We start from the raw sequence: 11,906 nt of genomic DNA, 5'->3' as shown, positions 1-11,906 counted from the left end.
ATCTTTCCCAAATTCCAACTTGGATGGCTGCTCCATTGCATTGTTCCATGTCAGAGGTGTTTTTGTCGGAGTATAATCGACCGCTTCAATGGATAAAGTTACTTTACACACCTCTAAACCCATCTGACTGGCTGGTTATAACTTTGATACTTGGCCTGTTAATGCGCCAAACATAGGACCAGGACTCGTCAGTTCGGTGTATCTTTGTCCTCCAGCTTTTGTTTTAGCAAAGAATATTTTGGACAGTCACTTTGATCATAAGATGCGATTTGGGGTTTGAGGGTTCTTCCTTTCTTTTGCAACCAACCTGCAAGCTACTAAAGCTACATACATTTTACTCAGTTAGAAAATATATTTTACTTCTGTTGGGAATGGTGTGCAATCGCCTTTCGCAACCAAAATGGCAACATGTTTTTCCTCCTGCCTCCTTTTAGCTTCAACCTATGAAATAGCACACACATAACTCTGCCTGAGAATAAATATAGCAGGATCAGACACTTCTAACTAAATACATTGAATGGAACGTGTGCATTATTTAACATGTTCTCTTCCTCCACACAGTGCACTGCACGGTTACCTAAAGAGCGTGCAATCATGAGCAACAGGCAGATTGAAAGCCTGAGCTATTACTGCTCTTAAGTACCATTATTCAGCCTCATTCAGACATGCCTCTCTTTCTCTCTTTTACTACTCTCATACTGCTGCTTTCATGGCAATCAGACTAATGAAGACGCCCACGACCCGGTGGTGCAGGTAGGTGGGTGTAAGTGAAGAGAGAGCGATAAAGACTGAGAGTGTTCGCTAAGAGGAGAGAGGTTGGAAAGAGAACAAACAGAATAGAAGAAAAGGGCGCAGAAGTGTGGAGGTTTTTGCTATTCTTCTCCCACATCCTGAGGGTTGGGGTTTGACACCCGTTTAAGTATCGTCATTGACCCATGCCATGATGAATATGATATAGGAATGGAAGATAAGATGATGAGATAGGAAAAAATGGTCAAAGGGGGTGAAAATGTGATAATATTAAATCACAGGAGGGGGCAAATCAAGGAGATGAGTGTTAAAAGGAAAGTGCCTGACAATGTGTTGCATTCATTTATTCAGCTGCAGGTGCACATTTTCAAACTACTGATACTGACGTATCATCCTCCACATTACAGAGCTGGCGCTGGGCTCCAGTTCTGTTCAAGAAGTAACAGAGTGATTCCTTTAAAATCCTCCTGCCCTCCTACAGCCTCCAGGTGAGGAACTATCAAAGTGAAAAGAAGAAACTGTTCTTTTTATCATCACGGGAAGACTGAGTCACACTCTCACTTCTTGTGGCTGTCGAAGAGAGAATAACCCATCGGAGTGACTTTCTACGAAAAAACAAGGCAATCACCATATTTAAATGTAAAAGAATCTCATTATTTATTGAATTAGAGGGATTTGTGTGCATATTTTAAACTGCAAAATGTGATTATGCAAAATGTGATTATACAAAAGACAATGTTGGACATCTGAATGGAAATAATCAAACAACACAAAAAATAATAACCATGCAGATTCTAATCAGTTCAGTTCTGATTGTTGTAAACTTTTGGAAGGCAGAGAATTAATTCAAGTGATGCGTGAGCAAGGAGCAGATTAACTTTTTAATTTAATTTGAAATGTTTTTGTACTCAGTGTTACTACTTTTATTTTCATTTTGGTTTGATGTATTGTCAGCATTGTTCTGCGCTGGGATCCAAACAGGCCGTTCTCACTGCCGGCACCTCAAACACTGGCGCCTGATCAGTAGCCCAGAATTCACATCTAGAAGTAACCCTGTACTGCAGTAGTATAAAAAGCGAGAAACTCTGAGTGATGGGGTGGCTGGGGTCGGTCATTCAAGGACCTACAAAGATGGTACTTTGTGTCCCGTTTGTGACCGCCAGTCAAGAATAATTTGTTTTTGTAATGCAAGCAAGTGATCATAGGTAAATGGTGTAAGTGACGTCACGCATGTTACATGATGTGGCGTGAGTTACTTTTAATCTAAAGTGTGATCTTTTTCTCATTATATGTTATACAACATGAATGGATTACCAGCCAGTTTTGTGTTGAAAGCCTAGGAAGATGGTCGCCCACCATTCGGTTCTGCTCGAGCTTTCTGCCTGTTAAAAGAAAAGTTTATTCCTGCCACTTTGCTTGCTCATGGGGGACATGTTGGGTCTCTGTTAATAGATTAATTAAAAAGTATGGTCTAGACATGCTCCAATTGGAAATTTTCATGAGATAACTTCTGTTGTGAATTGGATCTACACAAATCAAGTTGATTGGTAGATTAATTGAACTCTAACTCGGTATGCATCGATACTGATACTGTCATCTGGCAAATTATTGAAGTATTTAAATTTTGACGGGGCGCTTCTATTTTGACCAGGCGCCAGTGGTTTAGCGGATCAGGAAACCCCCTAACCAATTACATGTGAGTTAAGCCATCCCACGTGATGCTACTCAGCCAATCAAATCTGTGCATTCAGGCGAAAGATGAGTGAGCGGTACAGGGAGAGAAGACAGAGAGACAAGTAAGACGGAGACAACAGAGGAAAATAACTCCACCTGGCACTCTATGAGCTGATGAATGTTCCTCCAGAGTCTCTTGGATTTTTGGTCAATACAAAAAGCCATTTACTGATGGAGAGGCTGTCCAGGAGCGCATGAGTGCAGTAGCTGAAACCTTACTTGAGTGGAAACAGAAACAGAAATGTTATTTTTCAAAATGTAAGTTCTTTATTTTAAGATGCACAATTTTCAAAAAAAGCTACTTTATTTATTTTCATTATCTTATTTTTAAATGCGGCCCTTCTCTTACTTATAGAGAGAAGAAAATAATACATATCTACAGTAATATATATCTGTATAATTCAATTTGAAGTGACAATATGTTTTTGAAATGTTCTTTCTTTGATATGTATCAGATGTTGATACAACTACTAGGCTACTTCAATATATATCACACTGATTCATATGTCGAGACTGTTCAATTGTTTTACTGAGATATTAAGTTGACTGTGTTAACTGTGTAATTAGTTTCATTGTTTAATTTGTCAAATTTCACTGATATTTCATTTTGAAGTTTAATTTTGTCAAATGTGAAGACAGTGCCAAATGGAGGCTTTTTGTTGACATAGAAAATTAAGATTATTTATATTTATCTATATTTAATTCATAGTCATTTGTTGTGACATGCAGAGAAGAAAACAAATTCTGTCTTCCAATTCAATGCATCTGTAACCTAACTGTTATTTTTGTAGTAGAAATATCGGTATCAGTATTGGCAAGTACACAAATGAAAATACTCGTACTCGTAAATGGTTTGAAAAGAAATGGTATCGAAATGGCAACCCAAACTCTAACCCAACCTTTATCATGTATTGTTGCAAAATTGATCCCGGAACCTTTATTTTGATAGTCTAACCAAAGGTTGCATTCAACATGTTAGTGTTAACTTGACCCTGGAGCCTTTTACATTCAAAACTGATGTGATGTATGTAGGTACAGCGTCACAGTTTGAAGTTCAGGGCCACTGACCAAGCTCCCATATTTGAGGAGTTGGGAGTGAGAACCTGTTGGATTCAAAACAGTGACTCATGGGGGTCTGAGGTTAGAGACTTATACATCTTGTCAAGAGTAAAAACCTTGCTAAGAAACATTGAATATTCTAATTCTGTGTAATGAAACTCTGAGGCCTAATTAATCATTTTTGACAGCAAACACTTTTGGTGTAAGTATAGAAATGTGAGTTGAGCAAATTTGAAATTTCAGCCAGGCAAATATTTTTTGAATGATAATAGCTTATCACACATATCAACACTGTCTACAGATGTCCTGATCAAGTCTTTTTGCCGATTCAATGAATTTCTTAAATTACATATTGACAGAATATATGCATTTTTCAGTCATTACGTATCTGGCACATTGCAATAACAGCTGTAATCTACTGACTTTGGCACACTTTATTTTTTCAAGAGCTGCTTAATTCAGTGTCAATGCTGGGGCTGTTGAAAAACTTGGGTACCCTAACAAGTGGAGGTTCCTCTCTCACAATTATGCTTGGCCGACTTGAGATGCCGGCTGAGTACACAAAGACCAGTTTTACACTTTGGCCTGACTACAAGTTACTCAGCATTAATGATAATTGGTAACAGCTGATATGATCTGCAGCCATCAGTGTTTGCCATTAAAAACCATCAAAAGCTGCGGTCAGCCCCAGCCAAAAATGAGAAGCTGCTAATGAGAGGAAGAGTTTGTGTTGAAGTCTGGAGAAGCTGTGTCATTTTTTCTGCTCTGTAAGAATGAAATAAAAGAGTGCAGGCCCTTGGCTTTCTTTCAACTTATCCATTAAGTTTTATTTTGGAATGTCTTTTTACCGTGACATTCTGATATACAAATAAATAAACAGATGGGAAGAATGCAATCTTGTGCTTCAATGTATTGTTTAGGATAGGGGTCATTCCATGCCAACTTATCTATACTAGGGCCTTCCAGTACATTTACATTTAGGGCATTTAGCAGACACTTTTGTCCAAAGCACTGCTATAGGATTTAATAAGGTCGTATGAATCTAATAGAGGTTTCATTTTGTTCGAGAAACTCATGACTTGAAAAGGAAAGAGTTCTGGATTTTGGGCAAGTTGACATTTCAGATTTGATATCAAGGCAAATACCAGACCAGAACAGTAATTAGGGTTACAACAGTATGACATTTTCACAGCATGTTAGCCATCTATCAAATGATTGTTTGTTCGTGCTAAGTGATTATGTTTTTTTAGAGAAAGCTACCATCATGCGGTATATTTTTTATTCTCTTAACTCCTAAATATTGATCCTGATTTGGCTTGAATACATGCTGGTAAAACTCCTTTAGAGTGGCTGAGAGGTAAAGAAAGAGACAGTTATGAGCAGACTAAAGGGGGGGTACACAGATAACGATAATCAGGCTGATTTTGCTCCGATTTTACCCCTTCCTGACCACGGAAAATTATCTTCTGTTTTATAAGATTATCCTATACGATTATCCTGTGGTCTGTGGTGTGTTAAGAGTCCATTTATCCCGATAATTTGCTCGGAAATGGGTTGCGGCCGACAATCGTAAATGTTAAACTTGTTCAATATTTACGAAAAAAAATCTTCATGTGTGGGGAAAGCTGACGACTCCTGAGTCACTACTCCATGAAATGTGACGTGAAACGCAACGTAGCCAACCAGCTGACTGAGGAACACGGAAGCAGACGTAAATAAAAACAGCGGTGAGATCTAACTTTTCCTATGGGGGTGTTTGAATTAGCCATGTCTTTCATGTTTTCAAACGTTTATTTACTCTTTTCTTATATACAGTCTATGCTCTTTTCTGTTTATGAACATGAAGTTACTGTAGATCACGTTTGATCACACGATATTTCTGGCTCGGAGGACTAGGTTTTAGATCGGGCGTGAGACAGATTATCTTTATGTGTGTGGTGTCCTGTGCTGAGAATATCGGAGCACACCACACACAGTACGATCAAAGCTGATTTTTTAATCTTCATGTGTGGGGGCTCTACAGATAAAAAATCTCTTAAGATTTATAAAATCCTTATGTGTGTACCCCCCTTAAGACAAGGAATAAGAAAAGAGTAAACAGGTGAAGATGAAAAGAGGGAGTAGATGATGAGTCAGTCACGGAGCTGAACATTTTGTCTAAATGCAACTTGCACGCGTATTAGCTGACCCATTAACACAGCAGGTCTATCATTAATTAGAGCCTCAATCCTCATGTGTACAATTAGAAATTCTCAAACCTAGCAACAGTGCTGGGTATGAATACACGCACACACACAGTGGCTTTGTATGCCGCTTGTGTGTGTGTTTGTGTGTGAGTGTCTCCTGAGAGAAGTAATATACTTCACCGGTTTTTATCACTGAGTTTCTGGCAGGATACAGCCGTTCCTTTATCCGTCGTTGCCGTCACCCCCCTGCATGACACCTGACTAGTCTCAGTATCTCTATAGTGACTGACATGCATCGATCCCCCTGACAACGACGCTCCTCTTGATGATGTCATTGTGTAGTAATTGGATTGTAATTGGTGTTTAATGGTCTGTGTGCTAATGCCACTGGAGCCCGTCTCTGTGGAGACTCTGTCCTCAAACACAGACGTATTACGGTCCTGCAGGTCTGTCATGGACTTCTGCCATCGATTTATGATTCCGTCCCGTCGCCATGATTGCATTGATTTTCCCCCGCAGTCTCTTGAGGCCTCTGTTAATTGAATATCACATGACTTTATGATGTAGTCTCTCGAGCTGACACAATAATTATATCTCGAGGGCTCTTTCACTCCAGCCAATTCAGCGCTTTTCAATCCACTGTCTTGATCCTTATCGCAATGTTATGTCGTTAACATTTATCAAGTCGATCTCACTTGTAATCTCGTGCTCTTACAACTCATTCCAGATATGCCATCACAAAGCAGTAATTTGCTGTGTGTGTGTGTGTGTGTGTGTGTGTGGGTGTGGGTTTCCCAGCCATCTTCCTGGATTTCTGTTTATAGGCCAGCAGACACATGTGGTGGCTTCCCTAAGGCATCGAAATCCATTAAGAATTCATCAGTGGCAAGATGGTGCCTTCTTAATCAATTCTGTGTGATCTTGCAGATGCATTGAGCCTCATTGACAGAGTTAGAGCAACACGAAAGTGCAAGAAATGAGTGTGGGTTTTGGAAGCATGGTTAAAGGCTGAAGGCAATTTTTTGAATATTTATTTTTCCTTTTAATTGGAAAAACTAAAGAAATTACCCATTTTAAGTGTTTAGCTAATCATACATTTTGTAAAACTGTAAAAAGTCAAATTTGTAAGATGGTTGACTATTAAGTTTCATTCCCAACTCTTTAAGGCTGGGTTAGGTAATTTTTTTTTCTTAACATCCAGACAGCAATCAAAACATTAAATGATTTGGAGAAAAAAAATCCCCAAAAATCCATGGTCTCTAGCAGCGATACGGCTGTACTAACTTCATTTAATCAATTTGAGAGGCCCAAAGATTTTGTATAGACAGACTAGCTATACAGGTAGCAGCAGTTAGAAGTGACTCTAGTGATATGTTGCCCCTATTGAGTATGCATTCAACATATTTACATAGTTTTTTCATACAATGCATGATGCTACCACCTGTTACCATGGAAACTTTTTACCTGTGGAATGTTCCAAACATGTTTTCAGGTTGCGTCCGAAATTCCATACTATACACTAAATACTCAATATGTGTACTATCGTTCAACATACTTTTAAGTGAATAACAGTAGTATGCATCTTTTCAGACGCACTGCTTAGTGCAGAAGTGACGCACTTCCTGCCGGTTGGATTGGAGATGCGTAACCGTGGTAACCCATGTTAACCTTGCCTCTACCGGCAATCTGCAATAATACTCGTGTAAAACATGTTTTATTTGGCTTTTACTTAATTATAAGGTTTAGGGTACCGTTAGAAACTTAAATTGAAACTTAAATTGAAGCGTTATATCGCTTTTAAGAGCTGCATTTAAGCTGCACTTGCATACTGTAATATTTACCGGAAATAGTATGCACCTCATGTACTATTAGGTGCATACTAAGGTTTCGGACATACTACAAAATCTCACATACTGTTTTAGCATGCTCAATAGCATGTTAGTATGGAATTTCGGACGCAACCTCAGTCTTTGATTAAACTCCGCCCAAAAATATCTAGAGATCAAAGACATATTCTAGAACAGAATGTTTGGAATTTGGTGTTTTGATGCTTGGATGCTTTATGACAGAAAGTTAGAGCTACTAAAACTGTCTACAACTCAGTTCAGGTCAGTTTCACAGCCGGAACACAGCTTCAACAGCAGTACAGTATCTTCAGCAGTAGAAGGAAATATCTTCAACAGCAGTGGAAAATCTTCAGCAGTAGAAGAAAAGATCTTCAGCAGTAGAAGTAAATCTTCAACAGTAGAAGAAAAGACCTTCAACAGTAGAAGTAAATCTTCAACAGTAGAAGAAAAGACCTTCAACAGTAGAAGAACATTTTCAACAGCAGACGAAAAGAGAAGAAAAATGCAGAACCAGCAGCCTTAAGAAATGTTTGCCACCAACTTCAACACCCAAACCTCCAACTGTCAGCCTGAGTCTTTCGTCCATGAGGATGAATTGGCCAAGCTGAGGAAAGAAAATGCTGATTTAAGAAATCAGATGGAGGTCCTTTTTCTCGAAAAGTACGCTTCTGACCGCAAATCTAAAGATGTACTGAAGATGCACAGAGAGTTGAAGTGTGAGTTTGAGTTGGCAGACTCTTATGAGGCTGAAATCAGACAGACATTGTATCGCGCACACCAGGAGCTCGAAAAGCGAAGTGCTCATGCAAATGGGATGATGTGGTCTAATACTCAAAAGCAATGGCTAAACAGACCGATGACACAGAAATCTCTGAGCTGGTTGAGAAGCAGCTGCAGAGCCATCGGACACAATTGAAGGGCGAGAGGACCACTCTCCAGAACACTATCAAAATACTCCAGCAAACGCAAAAGGAGAAGCAGGAGGAGTGGTCCAACACTGTCACAGCAGTCCAGAGGACCGCCAAAGAGCAGCTGCAGAAACACTTTATGCATTGGGAGGGTGAGAGGACCACTCTCGAGAACAGCTGTGAAAAACTCCAGCTTACACTGATGGAGAGGAAGCATGAGTGGTCCGAGAAGGAGCACAAAAACGGATTGACGAACTTGAGAGCACAATGATTGAGACACTCAAGAAAAAGTCAAAGAAGCATAGGAGAGGCTTCTTGTGCAAACTGTTCAAGGCCTCCTGAATGGAGTGACCGTGTTCTCTGGGTTTTTGTTGGGTTTTCTACGGTGGCCGGGAGGTGCAAACCAAAATTACAAAATGTGAAACACTTTTACGAAGCTTGAGACAAATTTACATTTTGGAAAACATTTTTACATATCATAAAACAAAATTACATTACCGAAACAAATTTACATTTCAGAAAACAAATCTACATTTCAGAAAACAAATTAACATGATACAAAACACTTTTACAAATGCCGAGACAAATTTACATTTCAGAAAACAAATTTACATTTCAGAAAACAAATTAACATGATACAAAACACTTTTACAAAAACCAAAACAAATTTACATTTCAGAAAACAAATTTACATTTCAGAAAACAAATTAACATGATACAAAACACTTTTACAAACGCCAAGACAAATTTACAAATAACATCAACCGGAAAGGGAATGTACCAACTCCGGGGTTGAACCGGAATTATACAACAAGTAGTTCCGACCAAGCAATCTGATTGGTCAACAAGACATTTAGACCGTGCTCAAATCAGCATGCTGCCTGACTAATTACTCAAAATATTACTTCGCCAAGTCCGTGGCAATAGTGTGTCCATCTCCATGGCAACGTAGTAACTGTCAGAGCTGGAGCAAAAAAAAAACAAAAAACTAAGGCTTGAAATTCAAACTTTCTGCCATAAAATATGCAGAGGAAAAGTCGGGACAAGCAGCCGCTAGACATTTCTCTGTCAACCCCAAGAGAGTGAGAGATTGGCAATAAAAAAAACGGAGCTGTCCGAGGAGGACAGCAACAGGGCCAGGCTGCCTGCTGGAGGGAGGAAGAAGGCCAGTGAGGAGCCTGAGATAAACATGTGGGGATGAGTTATCAGCAAACGGGCACGCAACGAGAGAGTGTCCCACACAGTGTACGCTGTAATCGTGGACATGATGTCATGTTTACACAGTGTTCACATCAGCTTGAGGTCTCTGAAAAGCAAACTGAATGGAGCCGGGTTATATCGCAGAAAGGATTACTCCTCTACTCCTGATGTGAACACCGTGTAAACATGACATCATGTCCACGATTACAACGTACGAGTGTCCCTCATTAAAATATTTTATGCACTGCTGCAGCATATCTGGTCCGTCGATCTGGTCCATGCCCCTTAAAAACTCTAAAGACCGATCACACAAAGAACAAAACCGCGTTAAACGGCTCATATGTTGTCCACAAAACAGGCGAAACCTCACTCGATGGCTGTCCATCTTGAGCTCACCATGAACTCCATCAACAACAACAACAACTCGAATTGGCCGCTGCCGGGTTATCACTTCCGGTTCAACCCCGGAGTTGGTACATTCCCTTTCCGGTTGATGTTATTTGTAAATTTGTTTTGGGACTTGTAAAAGTGGTTCACCACTTGTAAATTTGTCTCGGCGTTTGTAAAAGTGTTTTCTATCATGTTAATTTGTTTTATGATATGTAAAAATGTTTTCCAAAATGTAAATTTGTCTCAAGCTTCGTAAAAGTGTTTCACATTTTGTAATTTTGGTTTGCACCTCCCGGCCACCGTAGTTTTCGCCAGGTGCTCCAGTTCGCCCACTGGCATTCACCTTTTAAAAAAAACATGTAAACAGCAACTTGAAGAATCAAACAGTTGGACCCCAGAGCCGTCCATGGAGGGGGGATTTTTGAGGGACATGTTCCCTGGATTTTTTGAATTAGGGATTTTTGTTAAGGCAAGTTATTATTGTTATAAGTATTGGATTATTATTGCAACAAGAACATAAACAAAAAAGGACAATCAAATGTTGATTAAATGTATTGAGCTTTGTTTACTCAGCAGGCAGCGCATCAGTGTCAAAATCTGAAGGTCGTGAGTTCAAGCATGCATTTTTTCCTTTAATCGCCTCCGGGGACAAATGAAGTTTTTTTTTTTATTGAATTAATGTCTCAAAAATGTATAGTGAAGTTACATAACTGTGTCATAACCGTAATGCCAAGTCAATACATTGATTAAACATATTTGGTCTACTATTGGGTCCATACAATTGCAATTTACAGTCAGCTGTTATAAATAAAGGCGACTAATAACAGTAGGGCGAGAAAACATCCGGTCAAAATAAGACTGCTATCTTGTGCTCTTCACGTGGAGCGTGTACCTCACTTAGCTCAGCTTTAGTAATGCCACAGTACCTAGAAAACAGTCACATCACGCTAACTGTTACAGTTTGTGTTGTCATTCGTGACACTAAACATATGTTTCAGTAAAAAGACCACGTTTGATGTAACTTATCAGTCCAAGGAAACATTGTGGGTTCATCTGTTAACTCGTCCACAGCTACCTCCAGTGATAGAAAGCCTCGACCATACGAACTAGTATTAAGCTTCTTTTTGTGTTGCTCCTTTTCTTTGCCGTGATGTGGTGTATTTTCAGAAGCTTTTGTTTGAGATGATAATAAATACCTTTTTTTCTGAAGCTTCTGCATCTTTGTGTTTACTAAATAACTAACTGAGGCTGTTAACTTCTCTAGTTATCTAGCTATGATAGACTACTGCCGTATGAACATAATAATACATAATAACATTTACATAATAACTGTTTACATGCAGGCCAACGTTTACACATACTGTGGATCTAATGCTGATAACATTTGTGTAGTATGTATCTTTGATGGATAATCCATCAATCCATTGTCTGTTACCGCCTTATCCCTTTTGTGGGGTCGTGGGGGTTTTTCTGGAGCCAATCCCAGCTGTCTCTGGGCGAGGGCAGGGTACTCCCTGGACAAGTCGCCAGCTCATCGCAGGGCCCTCACTGATGGCAGAAGTCGCCATGCAAGGTGCCAACTGAACATCAGGAGCAATTTGGGGTTCAGTATCTTGCCCAAGGACACTTCAACTTGCAGCTCAGCTCAGCCCGGAGCTGGGATTTGAACCAGCAGCCTTCCGATCACCAGCCAACCTGTTCTACCCGCTGAGCTACAGCACAAAACCAGATCCACAAAAAAAATGGTTTTCCTAACAACACCCAACTTAAGTGATGTTTTTGTGGCTGCACTGGGGCAAATCGCTGCAGCCTGTTTCCCACATCTTGTTGAG

General features: G+C 39.7%; 1 long non-coding RNA gene across 1 annotated transcript; it reads right to left on the bottom strand.

The window, feature by feature from the left end:
• Nucleotides 1–1,078: 1,078 nt before the first annotated feature.
• On the bottom strand, nucleotides 1,079–2,732 carry LOC115574464 (uncharacterized). Its single transcript, XR_003982497.1, has 3 exons — nucleotides 2,581–2,732; nucleotides 2,065–2,132; nucleotides 1,079–1,246 (listed from the first exon to the last, which is right to left on the bottom strand). It is a non-coding gene; the product is annotated as an uncharacterized LOC115574464 (long non-coding RNA).
• Between the last annotated feature and the right edge of the window lie 9,174 nt (nucleotides 2,733–11,906).

This window comes from Sparus aurata, chromosome 22 (assembly GCF_900880675.1).
Source record: "Sparus aurata chromosome 22, fSpaAur1.1, whole genome shotgun sequence".
In the NCBI taxonomy this organism is placed as follows: domain Eukaryota; kingdom Metazoa; phylum Chordata; class Actinopteri; order Spariformes; family Sparidae; genus Sparus; species Sparus aurata.
Note: the sequence above shows the minus strand (reverse complement) of the source record. Positions and strands in the feature narration are given on the sequence as shown.